Genomic DNA, 22180 nt, shown 5'->3' on the forward strand with positions numbered 1-22180 from the left:
TCAGCAAATGGTCGATTGGAATTTTCTGGAGCCCCTCTGCCCAGGATCCTTGTCATTTTCCTGTCATTTGAACCCATAGCTCTGTCCCCACTTTTGCCCCCACCTTTACCTGGCTTTTTCCTGAGTCTCTTAAGCCTCACCTACAAGTCACTTTCCTCCAGAAACAGAGCAGGGAAGACTAGGGAGGAAAAAGGGAAAAGGAAAAGAAGAGGAGGTTGAAGCAATTTTCAGGTCAATGATGAAAGGAGTTAACGCAAAGCATTGCTTCTCCACCTTTCCAACAATGAGCTCAACAGTAAAACAAAGTAAACCTGCAAGCTTGGGGTGGGGGGGTGGGCTACTATGACCACTGATGAAAATGAGCTAAGACAACCAATCACGTGTTCAACATGTCAAGATTCTCCACATCGTCTTTTAATTAAAAAAATTCATGCACATTTTCCTCTCTATGTCCTAGTATTTTTACTGGAAAATGATATTTCACCTTACTTTTCACCAGGAAATTTCTTGCCTATCTCTTGGTTATTGGTTAAAATACTATTACATTGAATTTATTGTTCATGAAATACTGGCTGAAATGACAGGAGCACTGAGTATCAGGGATAACATAAGGGCCGTTGCTTTTGTTAGTCTTGGTGTCACAGTATTTCCAGAAAGAAACATCATACTTGGTGTCACAGTATTTCCAGGAAGAAAGATCGTGTAAATATGATATGCAAGTGATAACATTGACTTAATGCTTTCCCACCTGTCACGGTAATCTCTGAGGAAAGAAGTACAAATTTTTAAAATGCCTGGAGGATGCTGTGTGATATTTTTAGGTCACATTGGAGAAGTTTTGGGGGAGTGTATTTGCTGAGAAGTCAGTTACACTATCCACGGAAAGGGCCAACTGGCTAGTGCCTTTTACTTACAGACATACTCTTTAAAATCCTTTTCAGTAGAGATTGATGGATTTTTTTTTTTTTTTACCATCAGAACAGTTTCTTTAAAAATTAAACCTGAAATGACTCAGAGTGAATGTTGAAAAATGCATGTCAAACTATATTATTTGTTACTGCAAGTGGTTGAAATTGGAGGGGAGCTTGAGGAGGTTATGGATTTCTTCCATTTAAATCCCCATTTGATTGATTCCCATAATCTTAGGATTAATGGTCTTCATTCAGATTTCAAATTGTGTTACTGTTTCAGTTACCAGATCTTTCCGTCTTCACTTGTCTTAAATGCTTCATATTTGAAGATCATGTCATGACATTCTATCACCCATTTCCCATCATCTTTGTTATCATTCCACAACTTCTGCATCATTCATGTTCATTTCTGGGTGACTTTAGCTTTTGGCGTTTTATTTTATTTCTTTAATATAACTTCTGTTTTAATTCTTGGTCATTTAATAATATGTATATAATATATACATGTATAATATATATGTGTATATAAATATAGATAAAAACATAATAGCATAACAGAATAACAATTTCTGTCTTAACTCTTGGTCATTTAATAATATACATTATTATGTATAAAAAATTTATTTTACATATAACATTATATATGATACATATAGATATCACGTTGTATTATATATGATATATATGATATATATTACCATATATATGTCATATATGTCACTTTTTCAGAATTTCCTTCTTTCTTTTTTTAAGTGGGCACCATGCCCAGAGTGGAGCCCCAGCATGGGGCTCAAACTCATGACCCTGAGACCAAGACCCAAGCCAAAATCAAGAGTCAGATGCCCAACCAACTAAGCCATCCAGGTGCCCCCATGAATTTCTCTTCCTTAAACTTATCTTCAGTGACTGTGTCTTCTGCTCTGTCTTATCCACTCACTTCATTTCTTATTACCAATAACCCTACACCCTCAAATATCATGATTTCATATGTCTCTCTGTCTTATCACCACCTTCCATCCTGCCAGCATGTTCCTCCTAGTAACATACCCCAATATTTCTTTGACTTCACTGGGAATTCCGACCCATTAGTCCTACCACCTTTTACTGTCCTTCAACTCTCTGACAACTTCTCTGCCCTCCATAACCACCTTAAAATCCCTATCAGTCATTACCTCTGTGTAGATTCTCTACTTCTTTCTACTTGCTCGGCCAAATGACAATGCTGAAGACGTTAAAACTTCTGCCTGCTCCACCTCTGCCCTTTTCATGCACATGCAGCTGAACATGGATGGAGGAAAATCAGTGTCTGGTCTCCAGAATCCATTACCTCAAGGAATTACCCTAACACTGTCAAGATATCATACTATGATTCTTTTTTTTTTTTTTAAAGATTTATTTATTTATTTGAGAGAGAGAGCACGAACGAGCATACAGAGGGAGAGGGAGAAGAAGACTCCCCACTGAGCAGGGAGCGCGACTCGGAGCCCGATTCCAGGATCCCGGGATCATGACCTGAGCTGAAGGCAGATGCTTAACCGACTGAGCCACCCAGGAGTCCCTCATATTATGATTCTTTCCATGACTCTGTGGTTCCACTTCCTACTTAGCTATTTCCCCATCCTCTGTCTCTTCCTTTCAGAACTCTGACAATTCTTTCTCCCATCTTCAAGCCGAGATGATGGTTTTGCATCTGACTTCCCTAATGAAATGAACGCAGTCGGAAAATAAATCCCACATTCCTCAGCTACATCTGCACACACGCCGGCATCTACCTGCACTACCCCTGACTTGGTTGCACACCTTCCCTCTTATTCCAGGTGAAATGATCCATCAGATAATCACATTTGATGCAGTTCCTTCCTTCATTCCCGAGATGCCATGCTCTCCCACGGACTCCAGCACATGGCCCCAGCAGCTGTCTCCTCTCCTGCTCACTTAGGTTAACCTTTCTCTCTCCCACCTGGATAAGACCCATAAGAAAATTTCCTGCTCTTTCTCCCATCTAAAAACAAAATCTTCATGTACAGCTCCCATCATCTCTCATTTCCACTTTCAACCTTTCATCTCTAATACAGAGAGATGATTGCATTCAATGTGTATGGACACTGTCCCCAACAACGTTGTTAAATTCATGTCTTATTTCTATTAGCTTTTAAATAGACTGCTTGGGATTTTCCATATATATTATTATGTCGTCTTTGATTAGAGAAATGTTTCATTCTTTCTTTTTTTTTTTTTTAAGATTTATTTATTTATTTATTTGAGAGAGAGAGAATGAGAGATAGAGAGCATGAGAAGGAAGAGGGTCAGAGGGAGAAGCAGACTCCCCGCCGAGCAGAGAGCCCGACGCGGGACCCGATCCCGGGACTCCAGGATCATGACCTGAGCCGAAGGCAGTCGCCCAACCAACTGAGCCACCCAGGCGCCCTTTCATTCTTTCTTTAAAATCTGTGTGCTTTTTATTTTTATTTACTTGCCTAAGTGTATTGGCTAGGAATTTAAAGCACAATGTTTAGTAGAAGTAGTAAGAGAAGACTTCCTTGTCTTAGCCTCAATTTGGGGGAGAAAGAAAATCTTTCACCATTAAGTGATGTCCATTATTATAAAGTTTAAGAAGCTCCTTATTACTCCTAGTTCCCTGAGGCTTTTTTTTTTTCAATCATAAATCAATATTGAATTTTGTCAAATGCTTTTTCTTCCTCTTTTAAGATGATTATATGGTATTCTTTTTTAGTACGTTGATACTACGATTTTGGGTTGTTACACTAATCTTTTATAATTGGTGTTATTTCTTTCAAAACTCTTACAGAGTTCACTAATGAAGCCATTGGAGTGTAGAATCTTTGGTCAGGTTTTTTACTCTCGGTGCAATTTTTAAAAGATTATTTATTTGAGGGAGAGCGAGCTAGCAGGGGTGTGGGCAGAGAGAGAGAAACTTAAGCGGAGTTCACACTGAGCACAGAGCCAGACGTGGGGCTTGATCACACAACCCTGAGATCACGACCTGAGCTGAAACCAAGAGCCAGATGATTAACCAACTGCCCTGCCAGGTGCCCTATGAATTCAATTTTTAAAATAGATGTACTTTGGTTTTCTATTTCTTCTTAAATAATCCTGATAATTTATGTTTTGCAAAGAATTTGTCCATCTTATTGACATGGTTGAATTTATGGCTATAAATTGTTTATAAATATTTTGTAAAAATTATCTTTTTAACATCTGTAGGCTCCCTGGTGATTTCCTCCCTTTACTTCTTCATATTGGCAACTTGTATCTCTCTCTCCTCTCTCTCTCATTTTCTTTCATGATTTTTCTAGTTAGAAGTTCATCAACTTTTTTTCAGAGTAAGCTTTTAGTTTTATTTTCTGTTTTGTATTTTACTGATTTCTGCCATTGTCTATGTTCTTTCATTCTGTTAATTTGAGTTTATTTTTGCTTTTTTGTTTCCTGTAGTGAAAGCTTTGAGATCAGAGATTGGCAAACTATAGCCCATAGGCCAAGTATGGCCCAATGCTTGTTTCTGTAAATAAAGTTTTATTGGAATCCAGTCATGGTCATTCCTCTTGAGTATTGTCTACAGTTGCTTTTGCGCTGCAATAAATAGCAGAGTTGAGTAGTTGCAACGGTGATCATATGGTCCACAAAGCCTAAAATAATTACTATCTGGCCTTTTAAAGAAAACATTTGCCAACCCTTGGATTAGGTCATTGATTAGTGATCTTTTTTGTTTTTATATGTCAGCATGTAAGGTCATAAAGTCCCTTTAAGCACTGCTGTATATACTTCCTATAAATTTTTGATATGCTGTGTTTTCCAATGAGTTGTTTAATATCAACCTATTAGCTGTGTTTATGTTGATTTCTGAGTTAATTCCACCGTGGACAGAGAACACACTCTGCAGTACTTCATTATTTCTAAATCCCATGAGACTTGCTTACATCCCAGCGTATGATGTATCTTGATTGGCATTTTCTTCTAGCTTGCGCACTGTCTTTCCACCATGTGCATTCACTTCGACCTCTGCCCTTTTCTGTTTCTTTTCACTTCCACCCGCCTACCCCCCCCCCACCCCCCACCCCCCCCACCCTGCCTGGGCCCTCTGGCTCTTCCCTGTGAGAACTGACAGCTGAGTTTTGGGGAAGATACAAGGCTTACCCTCTGGGCTTTCCTTGCTTCTAGGGACACTATTAATTACCAGCTGCTTTTCCGGTTTGGGGCTCTGGACCTTGATCCCTCAGGCTTTCTGTTGCCCAAGCTGTGCACGTATGTACACTCATTTAAGAAAATCATTAACTTGGCATATTCTTGCTTCTTGTTGCTGTGACCTTTTACCAGGATCTCCCTGTGCCTTTGTAGTGGAGCTGTCTGCCAGTGATTTAGACAGGTTGTGTTCTGAATTTGGATTTAAATCCTAAGGTTCCCATGCTCCCAAGATTTCCCATTTGATTTCCAGCTAACCTCCTGTCCCTTTAGCCAGTAAGGATGTGGAGGTGCTCACAGTGTTTTCTGCAGTCTTAGCCATGTGTGTAGTACTCTGAGGCCAGGAAGCCGCAATCTAGCAGTGCTTACTTATTCTTACAGCCGCTGGTGTTTGAGGTTACACTCCCCTCCGGTTTCTGTCTCCTTTGAGAAGCTTTCCAGTGTATTTTTAAAAATTTAACCAAGTGCATGGGATCACTTCACGCTTCTGATGTTACCAACAGCCTATCCCTGCGTGAGTGATTTTTAAGTAAACTTTTTATTGAATGAAAACACACATACAGAAAAGTGCACATATCATGATTATACAGCTCAGTGAATTTTCCTGGAATGAACACATGTGTGTAACCACTACTCAAATAAAAAGTAGAAAATAGAAAATTTTCAGCACTTCAGAAGCGCTCCCACCTTGAAATTTTCCAGTGACTAACCTCCCCAAAGGTAAGCACTCTACTAACTTCAAATGCTATAGTTTGCCCTCTTTTTGAATTTTATATAAATGGGATGTTACAGTATGAACCCTTTTATCTCTGGCTTCTTTCACTCAAAGTTAAATTTGTGGAATTCAGCCATGCTGTTCTGTGTAGATGGAATTTGTATATTTTCACTGTTCTGTTGTATGACCTTGTGTGAATATAACAATTTACTTTCTCTTCTTTCTGCTGTTGATGGGCAATCATTGGGTTGTCCATCTACTGAAGATTTGTTTCCCATTTGGGGCTGTTAACAAAGATTAGTGCCTTTGTTCGCCTTCTCGTGTTCATCGGTCATATTTCTATTGCACATGATCCCAGGCATGGAATTGATGGGTCACGGGGCATGTATATGTTCAGCTGCGATGGACATTGTTGAACAGTTTTCCAAAGTGCTTGTGCTCTTAATACTCTCACCAGCAATGGAAGGAATGGAATGTTCTGCATGATCAGTTTAACATCTCATTGGCTCAGTGATGGTTTCATGTAGCTACTGTTCGGGGCTTTCTTTCTTCTTCTTCTTTTTTTTAAGATTTTTTTATTTATTCATTTTAGAGAGAGTGGGGTGAGGGGCAGAGGGAGAATCTTGACTCAGACTCCGTGCTGAGTGCGGAGCCCCAATGCACAGTTTGATCCCACGACCCTGAGATCATGACCTGAGCCGATTAACTGACTGAGCCACCCAGGCGCCCCCATGCTCAGGGCTTTCTTCATGCAACAGTACACTTATTTCCATCTCCCCAACCAAATCTACATTTTAATAAGCATTAAATGCAACCAAACATTTGGGTTGACAGCTACTGCCTACCATCTGTTATCTACTTTTTTTTGGACAGAAGGACTTTTTTTTTTTCCAAAAGGAATTTATTAATGGAATTTTTTAAAGATTTTATTTATTTATTTGACAGAGAGAGACACAGCAAGAGAAGGAGTGCAAGCAGGGGGGAGTGGGAGAGGGAGAAGCAGGCTCCCTGAGGAGCAGGGACCCCGATGCGGGGCTCGATCCCAGGCCCCTCGGGTCATGACCTGAGCCGAAGGCAGACGCTTAACGACTGAGCCACCCAGGCGCCCCTAGACAGAAGACGTATTAATGGATTCCTAGGTATAAATCCATGACTCTCAGAATCTCTCTAGAGTACAGACTATTCCAAATTTACCTTATTATTTTGATATATTTTGTTTAAAATTTACAATTTAAGCTTCCTATTTTCATCCTGGTAGGCAATGAAACATAAATTTATATGCCTCCAAATGGTGTGTGGGCAAGGGCACACATCGTAACACCTGGGAGTTTTGATACTTGTTTTATGTAGATGTATGTCTCCATAAGCACTTCTTTTTTTTTTATTCAGCTATCTTCATCATCATAATTATAGCAAGACTCTAAGATAATTTATAGCAACAGCTAATTCTTTATGTTATGTACAGATGCGTAATGACACCTTCGTCTTCTAGTGGACAGAATTGTAAGGTGGCCCCAAGATTCCTTCCGCTCGGCGCATATCCACACCTTGTATGATTTTCTCACCTTGAGGGTGGGTGGGATGTGTGAATAGGGTGGGAGATCAGTCCTGTGATTAGGTTACCGCTCAGGTGCTGTTAAATCAGAAGGGTGATTATTCGTGTGCGTGTGACCTCATCAAGTGAGCCCTTGAAAGGGACTGAGGTTTTCCTGACATCAGAGATACTGGATGTGTGAGAGGCAGTGTGGGGAGGGCCAGCAAGCTTAGAAGAGGAAACCGGGCTTCTCAATAGGCACCGCTGCCTGACGCCTTGGGAAACCAGTACATGGGTGTTATTTTAAGTTGCTAAGTCTGTGGTAACTTGTTCAGCAGCGGTAGAGCACCAAACAGATCTATCTCTTTATTTACTTTTTTAAAGATTTTATTTATTTATTTGACAGAGAGAGAGAGAGAGAGAGAGCACAAGCAGGGGGGGAGCGGCAGGCAGAAGGAGAAGCAGACACCCGGCTGAGCAGGGAGCCGGATGCGGGACTCGATCCCAGAACCCTGGGATCATGACCTGAGCCAAAGGCAGAGGCTTAACCAACTGAGCCACGCAGGCGCCCCAGGCATCTGTCTCTTAAAAAGAAATACTGAGTCATAAGGTGAAAAGCAGTTTGATGCGAAAACAAGGTAGGATTCTACCTACCTCAGAATCACATGTTCTAGCCAGAAGGTCACTGAAATGATTTGTTTCTACCTTAGCGATACACTTTGCCCTCGTTGACCAGTGTTAACGCCCAATAACTCCCAGTAACGAAAGCTACTACTTTTCATGTACGATAGACAGACTTTCCTAGCACACAAATCCAAACTTCCCTTACCAAAACCTTGGGTAGATTTGATGCTTCAGACAGACCTTTGCTTATTCTGTGGCTTCTCCCAGCCTGTGGAGCCCACTTCTGAAGGCGTGTCATCGCTCAAGTTAATGAGTTTGGCTGTGAAGGAGAAATGGATGGCCTCATGGCGTCACTGGTAAAGCAGTTCCAAGAATGAGGATTAAGAGCATAAATTGAATAACAGTGAAGGCCCTCCAGGGAACACTGGTGAAGTAAAATAGTACTTGTTTGTGTAAGCCCTCGTAGATTTATTTTTTAAATGCATCCAGCTATTTTTCTATCGGCCTCTATAGTGCTTAAAGTCCACAATCATGCTTACGCCAAAAAGAAAAAAAAAAGGAAGACAAGAAAGGAAAAAGTAGAGGTAAAGCTGTGATAATGCCCTACAAATATAAGGCAAAGTGCAAATATCTCACTCTGTTCTGAGGATGTGAATTTTTATACATTTTTGTTTAGTTACTTTGAAACCCAACTCTGGAACTTTTTTCCTCCATGAAACATGAATGTAGAAAGAGATCAAAGTACAAACACCAGTGGAAATAAGGTCCATTGCAACCACTGGTGAGGAATTCAAAACCCAGTGGGGGACTGTAGGGTTTTTTTTAATTATTGTTGGTCAGGCAGTATTTTGTAAACTGAATTAGTTGGCATCCCCCTACCCTCTTTTTCACAAAAAACATAATGTTCAGCTTCCCCTGAAAATCTGGAAAATCTGTTGACACTGGGGCTGCAAGCGTGGTGGCCGTGATTTGTGGCCGCTGAGTGTGTCTCAGTCCTGGCCAGCTGCCTCCTTTCCCCAGCATCTGCATGGCTCCAGATTGTCTCGCTGGTCCCACTGCTATGCACATAGCTTGCCCTCTATCCTTGGGTGGGTGCTGTTCCTTTTCCCCACACACACTCGGTCTGCCCTGTTGACATTGCGAGAATGGGACTTCCAGTGTAGGCATTTTTAGGGGCTGGTAAGCCAGTCTTCGTCTGTGGGTGCAAAGGGCAAATCAAGGAAAACCAGACCTCTGTGTGACCTCTTTGATTCTTCTCCCTGATCTCCATTATTCTTTCCTTCCTCCTGTGTCCTTAAAAATCGTCATCAGAGCACTCAGTACATCCAGCCGACCCTCACTATCCATGGATTCTGTATTTGCAGATTCATCTACTTGCTAAAATTTGGTTTTAATACCCAAATCAGTACTTGCATGGCCTTCATGGTCATTTGCGGACGTGTGCAGAGCGGTGATCAGTTTGAGTTGCCTGACTTGCGTGTTCCCAGATGAGGCTGAACAGGGCTACGCTGTGCCTTCTCATTTCAGCTCTCATATTATAAACAAGCGTCCTTTTTGTTGTCTCTTTGGTGCATTTTTGTGCTTTTTGTTGGTGATTTTGCCATTTAAAATGGCTCCCCCGTGCTGCAGTGCTGTCCGGTGCTCCTAGGCACCGAAAGACTATGACGTGCCTTAGGGAGAAAATACACGTGTTAGAGAAGCTTCCTTTAGGTGTGAGCTCTAGTGCTGTTGGCCTTGAGTTCAATACTAATGAGTGTTTTTCCCTCGGGAGCAATGGCTGGTATTTGCTGATTCAGTGTTTGCAACGGCGTTACAGAATATAACTATGGTGAATAAGCTGGATCAGCTGCGTTCTGGGTGTTGACAAGCAGCGTCTCAGTCAGTTGGCAATGTCAGTCCCTGTTTGCTCAGACTGAATGTTTTGCTGTTATTCTTGAGTTCTGTATCTCTGTTACACACACTACATCTAATAGTGATGGAATTCTCTTGGCTCTACCTTTAAAATATAGTATGCCCAGAATCCAGCCACTTCTCACCATACCCACGGCCCCTGCCTGTTCCCTCACCTGGATGATTGCAGCAGTCTTTTAACTGGCCCCCTTGCTTTGCCCCGAGTCCTGTGTCTGTGCGTAACACAGCTACCAGTGCCCTTTCTCCTCAAAGATCATATGGTTCTTCTGCTCAAAATCCCCACTCAAAGTAAAAATCAAAATCCTTACTGTTCTGTACAAGAACTAGTGATGCTGTCTTATTTCATCCTGCATTATTATTTCCCTGCTTCTCTCGCTCTCTCTCTGCTCCAGCCACTGGAATCCTCACTATTCCCCAAACACACCCCCAGTAAGACTGTGGGAAATGAATGTACAAATAACCTTTTCCCCGCCTGGGCTTAGTGAAATATCTGTCTCAGAGAAGTGTGTGCTGTTTGAGAAGATGAACATGACTTAATTCTCTGTTTCGTGCTCACGGTCCATCCGAGTGCCTTCCACAGCGTGTGGTGAAGGTAGAATGAATACATAATTCCACTTACCGTTCGTGAGGGGCATTTCCAGAAAGCAGGAAGACGTGCTCTGAAGGCAGCAGGATAATCACCTTCACTTCTGATGCCTGTAAGGAGGCTGCAGTGTTTTAAGTGAGGGATGTGGCATTTCTTGTTCATCCCCAAATCTCTCCACTTCCATTGAACCCTCATGACACGTTAGACGCTAAGTGGGGTACTTGAGGTAGGTTACTTTATTTAGTCCTAATCCCAGTCTCATGGGTACGAACTGCTCTTCTCATTTCACATATGATGGAATGAGGCTTGGGACCTGCCCACATTCTGGGAACCCCGGTGTGCCCCCTTCCATTCTTCGGGCACGCAGCCATCCTCTGCTCTGATGAAAGTGTTCTGATTTACTGTGGCATGACTAAAGCACAGATGATAAAATAGTAGGACAAAAATATTACAGAATATATTATGGTTTTTGTTTGTTAATCAATGTTCCATACAATTAATGTATGTCCTAAGAAGCTTCATACTTGTAAATTACATCACATAGAGGTAATTCAATATGATCGCTGTTGTCATTTCTATAAACATTAGCCAACAGTCTCCATGGTTGAGAAATGAACTCCACAGTATCCCTTTTTTTCTCATAAGAAACTCACATTTCACATATAGCATGTTTTCCAGAAATGTAAACAAAATGTATTTCCTCTTTTTATCTCTCAGGTAAGCCGATGCTTTAAATTAGTCAAAGAACATCATGGGGCGCCTGGGTGGCTCAGTCGGTTAAGCATCTGCCTTTGGCTCAAGTCGTGATCTGGGGGTCCTAGGATAGAGCCCCACTCTCTGCTCAGTGGGGAGTCTGCCTCTCCCTCTCTCTCTGCCCCTCCCCACTCAGGCTCGCTCTCTTGCTCTCTCTCTCTCAAATTAAAAAAATAAAATCTTTAAAAAAGTAGTTACAGAAGATCATTGAAAGCCTGAGAGCACAATTGTTTTATTGGGTTGATTCAGTAGGAGAATGAAAACCCCTTCTCAAGCATTCTTAAACTTTTTTCTCAAATTATTTTGCCCATATTTTGGGTAGGTATATCATGTTCCTTTAAAGAAAAGAGCCTCGTTCATGACAGGGAATGTCCTTCAAGATTTCATTTGCTGCCCCTTGCTCTATTATCCCTTTTACTTCCTTGGATCATAACATCAGGATTTGTTTTAGACAAGAACCTTATCCACAATGAATTTGTGCTTGTTCATAATCAACAAACTAAATAATTTTAGTGGAAGTTTATCTTCAGATAGAAATGTGTTGCCTTGTACCCTCAAATAAGACTGTTTCTATAACTTTGTAGCACAGGAAACCATCCCGAAACCTAGTGGCTTAACACAACAGCATTTGTTATTCCCGTGATTCTGTACATTGACTGGGCTCTGAAAAGTGGTTCTTTTGTTTCATGTGATATTGGCTGGGGCTGCAGTCGTCCTGGGTCTTGACTGTGCTGTGCTATCCAAGATGGCTCCCTCACATGGCGGCCAGTTGGTGCTATTGACCAGGAGCTCAGCTGGGGCCGTCTGCCAGAGTACCTTCAATCTCTTCCAGAAGGCCTTTTCTTTTTTTTTTTTTTTAAGATTTTATTTATTTATTTGAGAGAGAGAATGAGAGATAGAGAGCACGAGAGGGAAGAGGGTCAGAGGGAGAAGCAGACTCCCTGCTGAGCAAGGAGCCCGATGTGGGACTCGATCCCGGGACTCCAGGATCATGACCCGAGCCAAAGGCAGTCGCTTAACCAACTGAGCCACCCAGGCACCCCCAGAAGGCCTTTTCATGTAGCTTGGCCTTCTAATAGCATGGTGGCTGGATTCCAAGGGGCCAGAAGCTCATGGCCTGGGCTTGGAACTCCCAGAGCATCATTTTATTATTATTAATTAGTTAATTTTATTTTTTAGAACAGTTTTAGGTTCCCAGCAAAATTGAGTGGAAAGTATAGAGTTCCCACAAAGCCTCCCCATCTCCCCACTTACAACCTCCCCCACTATAACAGTTCCCACCAGAGTGGTACATTTGTTATAGTACATGAACCTACACTGACAAGTCATTATCACCCAAAGTCCATAGCTTACATTAGGGTTCACCCTTGTTATTGTGCATTCCATGGGTTTTAGAAAATAGCAACATTTTGGGGGCATTCTTTTGGCCCAAGCTAGTTCCAAGACCAGACAAAAATTAAGGCAAAGGAAATAAGCTGCACCTGTGGGTGTGTGGAGCAGATGCTCATCCAGGAAGACGAGATATTTTGGGACTATCTTTGGAGCCTAGCTCCCATAGAGACTGACTATAAGTGGAATCTGTGTTCTAGAAGTTGTCAGCATTTCTCAAACCTAAGTGTATATACATGGATTACCCAAGGATCTTGCTAAAATCCCGATGTGTTTAGTAGGTATGAGGGAGCCTACCAAGATAGGCCTGAGATTCCATACCTGTAACAAGCTCCCGGTGATGCCAATACTGCTGGCCCATGAAACACTTTCAGTGGGGAGGGTAACGGCAGCATTGTCAGCCTTCCTGGTTGCTGCATGACAAGCCTAATTCTCCCCTGACTTAACCGCCTTGTTCTCCTGTTTTGTCAACCCTTGAAGCCTGTGTGTGGTAGAGATGAGCGAGAGCATTAAATCCAAATTCAAGGTCGTCCTCCGCAGGAGATTTTGCTGATCACCCAGTTCTCCATTCATTGTCTTATTCCATTGTAACCCCCTTATTGATTGTGATATACCCATTTGGCATGTAACTATAAAAGCCCTTATGTTTTCGTGTTTTTTTTCCTACATTTATGTCTCTTAACTGATAAGCTTTTGGTGGACAGGGACTGTGATACACTTAGTTGGACTATGGTCCCACAAGATTCAGTCCAACAACCTCGGTAAGCATCATAACTACCAGAGTGGGGATGCTTAGTACGTTCCAGACCTTGGTAAGTTGTTTTTTGTTGTTGTTTTTGCTTTTTGCACTGACAGCCCTTGGTGGTAGACCATTATTGTTTTCAAATCATGAGGAAGCCGAACTCCAGAGAAGTTAGCCCCTGGTAATAAGAAGAGCTGGAATCGAAAGCCAGATGCGTCTGACTCATTGTTGACTCACCAATTGACTTTTGGTCTTTTATTTAGGAGATGGTTTATTGGGTAAATTTCAAGAGTAATTAGGTTTGTGTAGGGGTAATTAGGTACCTGTAGAGTAATATCTAGCCTCTAGGGATGCTTCATCCACCCATTACCATCCCTTCAACCAGAGAGAGTGTTTTTACTTTAAAGGATCTCATAGGTTTATGGCCCCGTAGTGAAAACTGAAAGGAAGTCATGTGTCCTTCATTTCTCATATGCCCAAATTTACATTATGAAAATAATAGTAGCTTAACCAGAGCAGTAACATCGTAAAAAGGAATCTGAATCCACGTGTAATGCTCTTCAATTTTCTCATGACAGTTCTTTCCTGATAATGCCTATTTTATCTGCTACCTTCCTCACCAATTAGTGTCAGTTTCTTGGAGAAAATATTCCCCGATTAGCCTCTCACAAAAACCAAAGAATACCATAACAAGACAAGTAAACTCTGCTTGAAGATATATTTCATATAAAATAAATACTGTTGCCTGTAAAAAACAATCTTAGCAGGGCTGTTTCCTGGAAGGAAAGGGAGAATTATTTTCTAAATAAGGAAGAAAAATAGCTCCAATTTTCAACTCATTGCTTGATGGATTATTGCTTCTCTTGTTATCTATTTGGTCAGTGTCTGCACGCTCTCATGATTGTCCTTGCAATGAAGAAAGGAAGAATGGCCAGCATTAGAACTGAAAATGAAAATCTATTCCGTTTAAATTTAGATGCTATATCAAATTATTTTCCACGCATCCATTTTCACTCTCAGGACAAAAACACTTATGCCCCGAAGAACAGTTCCTGAACGAGCACGATGTTAGGCACTTGAGCTTATGAGTCATTGACTTTGATGTATTATGGAAGGTTTTTATATACAAATATGACTAATGATATTTAAAGCCTGTTTATCTCTAGATTGCAGATTTTCCACTCAGTGGTGCTGCCCACAGAGTTATTGAGTGTTTTATCCCCACCTCCTGCTGCATTTTGGATTTCTGTGCCATTGCTAAATGTCGTCCAAAATCTTATTTTATTTTAAAGACCAGTTTTATAAGGCTCCAGTGAGCACATGACAGAATCAATAGGAAGCTAATCATCAGTAATGAGAGAGATTTCCCGCCTTAGAGAATAAGGAACTGGAACATAAATTGCTTTTAAGGACCCTTTCCAATAAACTGCATTTAACACTTTAGGCAAAAGCAGGGAGGGGTAGGGACAGCTTGTCATGATGGGTGTGTTTGCTTTTTCCATGGAAGGATGGAAGCAGTTCCCCATGAGGACTGCAGGAGTGTGGGGATATTTGGAAGCCACTTTAGCTTCCAATGAACGCAGAGGCCTCCAGACTTTTCCACTTAACTGCACAAGAAAACCTTAAGTGGCCAGAGTTTTCGTTACATGATTACAGAAGTTGTGGGGTGAGGCACGGGTGGGAAAAAAAAAACAAACAAAAAACCAAAAAAAACTCCTTGAGTAACATTAGCTTTGACTTAGAAGGGCAATCTTTAGAAAAGTTCCTCATTCTCTGCTGTCTTGTTGGGACCCAAATTGTTACTGAATTATTTTTAGAACCACTGCATAATTCTACATTTTCCGCCTTCCTAAAATGAGTGTATGTCCTTTTCTTTTAAAGTCTCAAGTGTTTATGCAGGTTTCTATCTAATTTTCTTTCTTACCCATGCTTGAGAGTAACTCACGGTTACAAAGAGATTAAAAAAAAAAAAAAAAAAAAAAAGGCCAGAGAATAGTATCATCTCCACACAGACACACCTTGTCTGGGCTTGTGTTTCTGAAAAGAAGTGGGATGTGGCTGCCTCACTGTAATCAAACATCCTAGGGAAGTAGACGTTTGAACTTTTTTTTCTGTTATTACTCAGGATCTTCAGCATGTTCTATCCTAGTGAGCTTGGCTTTTCAGCCTCACATCGTGATGGTTCTTTTTTGCCCTTTTAACCTGAGTGGCTGGTGGTTTAAGAGAAGTGTGCCTTCTTTGTGACAAGACCATAACCATCTGTGAATATTTGCTTGGTCTTACTTGAGAGGAGGCTGATGATGGATGTTAGCTCTGGCGCACACAAGCTCTCTAATTATAACAATGCCAAATCCTCAGCAACGTGTTGCTACTGACCCCTGAGACAAGTGGAAAGAAAACAGGCATGCTGAGTGAGAACAGACAGGTTCACGCTTTCAGTCCGCCTGGTTGGTGTACGCTGGGCGGGTGTCTCTCTTAGCAAAAGCAGAGACTTAGAGCAGGGGTGGCAAATTGTTTCTCTAAAGGGACACTTACGAAATCGGCTTTCCAGGCCATGTGGTCTCTGCCTGCCCTTTCTGTTAAAATGATGACTTTTTTTTTTCTCTAAAAAGATACGGTTTTATTATGCAAACAATAAAGCAATGCAGGAAAGTACACATTTCTAAAAAGCTCACTCCAAAGCCCACCACCCAGAAATCATTCTGGTCAACGTTTGCTTATTATAGGCATCTGTCTTCAGAAACGTTCAGATCGAGAGATCCATAAATCGTCACTAAATGATAGATAGCTAGGGAAAAGTACAGTTAAAACTTTACACATGTTATTTTTAATAACGAGGATTATATGGGCACGCCTGGGTGGCTCAGTGGGTTAAGCGTCTGCCTTCAGCTCAGGTCATGTTCCCAGGGTCCTGGGATTGAATCCCACATCCAGCTCCCTGCTCCACGGGGGGGAGGGGGGGGTGTCTGCTTTTCCCTCTCGCTCTGCTCGTGTGCTCTCTCTCTCTCTCTCAAATAAATAAATAAATAAAATCTTTAGAAAAATTAAAAAATAAAAAACAAGGATTATATTGTTTTACTTAAATAACTAAAAGCAGTACATGGAAATTAAAGTGAAGAAATAATTAAACCTTAGATGAATATTTCTTTTCAGAAGTTGTCATTTCCATATACCCAATTCACAAATTACAATGAAGGACCATAAAGCATAAAAAGTTTTTTTTTCCTTTTTTTAAGATTTTATTTATTTATTCATCAGAGACAGAGAGAGAGAGAGAGAGAGAGAGAAAGAGGCAGAGGGAGAAGCAGGCTCCCCGCTGAGCAGGGAGCCCGATGCGGGACTCGATACCAGGAGCCTGGGATCATGACCTGAGCTGAAGGCAGACGCTTAACCATCTGAGCCACCCAGGTGCCCAAGTTTTTTTTTTTTTTAATGCTGTTTTTTAACGACGTGCTTCAGCTGTAACCATTATGTCTTCTCTTCTTGTTAAAGGGGTTATTTATTACAATACAACTTCCTCTTTGTACCTTTCCTAATAACCCTTGACTTTTTGTTGTATTATTTTAACATTTTTTGTATGTAACCATAATTTCATTCCTGGATCTAAAATTACTTGATTCTTAACCTCAGATTTTTTTTTTTAACCATCTTTTCTCCATTCCTGAGTTATTTATTTTGATTTATGTTTTTTGCCTGGAATTTTGTCATCCAGGAATGTTGTGAAGACCAGTGCGTGAGTGTTCTATTCTTTCAGCTTTTTTTTTTTTTTTTTTTTTTTTTTTAATGCTGCAGAATGTCTATAGATTGCTTTTATAGTTGAAGGACAGCTTGGCTGGGCACACAATTTGGGGAGGATGCTTTCTTACTCTCCAAATTTTGTAGCCATTGCCCTGTGATCTTCCCACACTCCATGTTGCCGTCCAGAAGTCTAAGATCAAATTGAGTCTTTCCCCATTCACATAGCTTCACTCTTTTTTCTGCCTGCATTTCCACATGAGTCTTTGTGTTTGAAGTTGATGAATTTCACCATGTCTTCTTGCTGATAATTTCACGGCAAGATTCTTGGGAGACAGTGTCCTCTTTATCAAGAGGTTCAAGTGTTTATTCCAGAATAAAATGTGTTTTCTTATCACCCTGAATTGGTTTTCAGTGCATTTCCTCTCTTCTCTCCTCTTCTGCAGGAATATCAGTTATGCTACACTGGACGCCCTTTGTGTTGTGTTCATCCGGCCGTCTTCATAATTATTTTTATATCATTCTTCTCTTCCATTTTGCTGTATTTCTTGACTCCACTTCAGAGCTTGTGCTTCTGAATGCACTCTCCGTTATAGTCACTCTAATTGTTGTTTTCCCTTACGTTGTGTGTTTGCTCCGTTTCTTTCCTAAGCTTCACTAGCTTGCTTTTTAAAATCTCCTTGTGTTATCTCGTAATTTAAGGAATAATCTTGTTTCTATTCTCTGTAACTTATTTGAGACTCTGGAGAACTCTTTGGTTAAAATGTGTGCTTTTCTCTTTTTTTTGGATGAATTTTCTGGTCATACACATACTTCTCTTTTCGGTCATCCCCCCCCCCCCCCCCCCCCCCCCGACCACCACCACCACACACACGGAACAGCCACATACAGCCCTTTCCCACTTTTGGGTCTTGTTGAGAAGGATGCACTCAGTTCTACTTCTGGAACCAATATTACCCTACACGTTAACTAACTAGAATTTAAATAAAAACTAGAAACAGAGAAACGAAATGTGTCCAGTCATTGCCGTAGGTGTCCCCAGGTAGAGAACCACCGCTTGAAGGAACAGTTCCTTCTCCTCTGGCCGTGTCCTCACGCTTGGATCTCGGGCCTCTCCTCAGAGAGACTTTGGCGTGCACCTTTCAGGTTGCTGGCAGTTAATTGGAGGGAACCCATACCCTCTTACAGGTCCAGTGTCAAACTCTGCCTCCACCCACGCTTCACAATATGTGTCAAGCTTGCTCTGTCATCTGTAGTTCCTAGTAGTTGCACTGCTGAATATTTCAAGTTATTGATTAGTTAGATTGTGTTGTTTTGGGTAGGATTCCCAGCTGGGGAGTAGATGGAAATGGTCTTACTGGACCTTTTCAACCTAGAATGCTCTCTCTTTCTTCTTTCAAAAGACAACCTTGAACTGCTTCCATTAGTTTCTCTTGTTTGGAGGCACAGAATAGGCTATTTGGTTTCAAATTATGATTTTTACCATTCTGCAGTTTTGAGCAGCAAATGAGGAGAATAAATGGAGTTCAAAACGCTTCTGATAAATTGTATTTTAAAACATTGGTTTTCCGTCTCGATAATGGAGTGATCCATTTTGGTTTTGATAATACAAAAATACAGCGGTATAGAATCAGAACATTTAAGTACAACATAGTTGTCTGTTTGTTTGTTGTTTTTAAGATTTTATTTATTTATTTGACAGAGAGAGACACAGCGAGAGAGGGAACACAAGCAGGGGGAGTGGGAGAGAGAGAAGCAGGCTTCCGGCGGAGCAGGGAGCCCGACGTGGGGCTCCATCCCAGGACCCTGGGATCATGACCTGAGCCGAAGGCAGACTCTTAACGACTGAGCCACCCAGGTGCCCCATGATTTTAGATTCTGCAAGGAATAGCCTTTATTCTCAGGGGTCTTAGCAGGGTGTCATATCCTATAGATACACTGTAAAAGATTGCAATTTTCAATTCCCTGGAGCTAAAGATGAACTTTAAATATGGAAAATGTATTCCTATACTTTGCCTGAATCTCTGACTGTGCTTTAGCCCTAAATGTTACGGTGATGTTTGCTATTATTTTTGACTATGCAAACTTTTCATCGTGTTTGCATAAGAAGTCTAAATTATGTATTCCGTGGGTACCTGTGACATCACATGATTGATTCTATGGGTTGTTGAAGTTGTGGGCAGTTACGGTGACCATCACCACTCTACAGTTGGGTCAGGGAGCAGGAATTCAGAATAATTTGATGTCATTCCATGGGCTTGAAGCACTTTCTGTGTGTGTGGACAGAGCTCTATTAAAAAGTTTCAGGGCAACCAATTCATAAATGAAGAGCTGATTACTTTGCATTTTGGTAGATCTTGGATGTGCTGTTGGGCATTGAATAACTTCCAAAAGTAAATTCAACTTGGTACTTTTACTTCTATTCTTTCACAGTTAAATCAGTACTTGGTAGGCTTCATACCCATCATGACACAGAAATATGATGAAAGTGTAAGCAAATGTGAGTGCAGTTTTTTGTGCCAGTAGTGTTTCTTAACATAATAAAATAAACATATGAAGCAGGCCACTTTTAAATAATTTCATAATTCTGATTTTGTAGGTAACTGAAATTAAATTTAGGTATCAAATAATAACACAAATCCAAGTTTGTGGTTTATATCTGGATACTTTTTACCACTTCTAATGTCTTCTATTGTTACTGTTCTTGTTTCAAAGTTTTATTTAAATTCCAGTTAGTTAACATATAGTGTAATACTGGTTTCGGGCATAGAATTTAGTGAATCATCACTTACATGTAATGTCTTCTTAATAACTATATTAAAAGCCATTTAAAGAACAGCTTAGATTTCACATTAGGCATAATGCGTTCCTTGGTCAGTCAAGGGGTAGACACATGATAATGAACAAAAGTTCATTATCAAACTATATGTTTTCTATCTCTGCCTAGCTGATAAACTCTTAGAGGACACAAACACACATCAGTATAAATGGGTTTGTGAATATGTGTGTGTGTGTGTGTGTGTGTGTGTGTGTGTGTCTACCCTCACATATTTTAATATAGTGTCTGGTATATAGTAATTCAAAAAATGTGAAGTGAATGAATGAAAGTATAAATAAAGAACAGTCAAGCGGCATTTTATCAACCACAAGCATGTGTCGCTGCTAATTTTGTTCCAGTCTCTTTTTGGAGAAGGCACTGAATTTTATTTCATTTTATTTTTTAAGATTTATTTATTTATTTGACAGAGAGAGAAAGTGCGATCAGGGGGAGGGGCAGAAGGAGAGGGAGACAAGCAGACTCTCACTGAGCAGAGAGCCCTGCATGGGCTCAGTCCTAGGACCCTGAGATCATGACCTGAGCCAAAATCAAGAATCGGACATTCAAGCAACTGAGCCACCCAGGTGCCCCGATGCACGGAATTTTAGTAGGGCTGAGTCTACCAATAGGCATATAAAATCACACATTACACAACATACCCCAGAGTTTAAAACAATTACCTAAGTGCTGCGTTCAATCAGAGAGGAACAAATTGGTTGACCTCAGTTAAGAAAAGCCAGATGAGACAAGTAAATCAGGTAGGAGTTGAACTGAAACACATACTGAATTTCGACATCCATTCAAGAAACCTTAGAATAAGTAAATATTTTAAAATTTCCCCCTATTTAGGAGCCTGGGTGGCTCAGTTGGTTGAGCATCTGCCTTTGGCTCAGGTCATGATCCCGGAGTCCCAGGATCGAGCCCCTCATTGGGCTCCCGGCTCAGTGGGGAGTCTGCTTCTCCCTCTCCTTCTGCTCCTCCACCCGCTCATGCTCTCTCTCTCTCTCTCTCTCACTCTCTCTGTAATAAATAGAATTTTTAAAATAAAGTAAAATAAAATAAAATCTCCCCCTATTTAGAGGCTAATTACAGTATAAAAATATATCATTCCTAGACCTAAGGGATGATTCTTAATCTTCTTGATTTTTATATATTATAGTCAAACTAACTTTAAAGTGACATTTATTGTAGTCCGGTCTTTGCATAAACCTATAAAATATACCATTTAAAATATACCAGTAGGGTTTGAAGCCTGTTACTCAGAGTGTGAATTTTATTTGTATTTTGGGTATGTATGCGTAAGAATATACATGAGCAAGTGTGCACACAAGAATATGCATGAGTGAGTGCGCATAAGAACCTGAGAGAATGTTTCGGTGTCTGTCGCATTCAGCCACAGCTACTTGGGATCTGGTCAGTGGAGCCACAGTAAGGAAACTCCTAGTCTGGCAAGGGGGACTCATTATAATCAGTGGGCTCTTATAATCAGCCCCCATAGGATAGGCTGGGGAGCATGTATGTCTTTGGTTGAGAAGCTGGGAGACTTCTAGGACTTGTCACGCAGAAGTGAGGAGCCTACACGTGCAGGAGAGAGAGAAATGAAGGGGCAGCCTGCAGACAGTGAAACCAAGGTGTCGCTGCTGACTCTGGTCCAATACATATTTGCTTGGGGGTTTGGTTTGTTTAATGACGGGAAGGACGGATAGTGGAGATTGGAAGTATTTCATGGTCAAATGGGGATCGTGTGGCGGAGCTCACTCAGTTGGCCACAGTCTCAGCATTTAAGGTGTGTTCTCTGCCTCTTGTTGTTGTTGTTTTCATTTATTTGTTTTATTTTAACCGCCTAAACTCCGACTTATAAGATATTCCCAAATTTTCTGTTTGTGTACCCTCAGCATTTTTCCATAAATAAACTGGTGTGTTATAGCCAACTCTTTACCGGTTCAGTTCTTTTGCTAAACTCTGAGCTTTTTGTGGGAGCTCCGTTACATTTTATTTGTGCATTTCTAGTGCCTTCCATAATACCTGGCATCCTGAAGACCTCAAATCCTTTGATACGTCTCTCATTGAGAAGTGAGGTGTTTGTCTTTGAGCAATAAAATATAGCAGAAGTGGCCCTGTGCCACTTTCCGTGCCCAAGCCTAAAGAGACTGGCAGCCTCTACTTTCTGTCACCTGAAATACTTGTTTTTGGAACCTAGCTGCCATGTTCTGAGAAAGCCCAGGGTGTTCGTGGAAGGGCCCATGTGGAGATGAACCGAGG

The sequence above is a fragment of the Zalophus californianus genome, chromosome X (genome assembly GCF_009762305.2).
Source record: "Zalophus californianus isolate mZalCal1 chromosome X, mZalCal1.pri.v2, whole genome shotgun sequence".
Taxonomy (NCBI): domain Eukaryota; kingdom Metazoa; phylum Chordata; class Mammalia; order Carnivora; family Otariidae; genus Zalophus; species Zalophus californianus.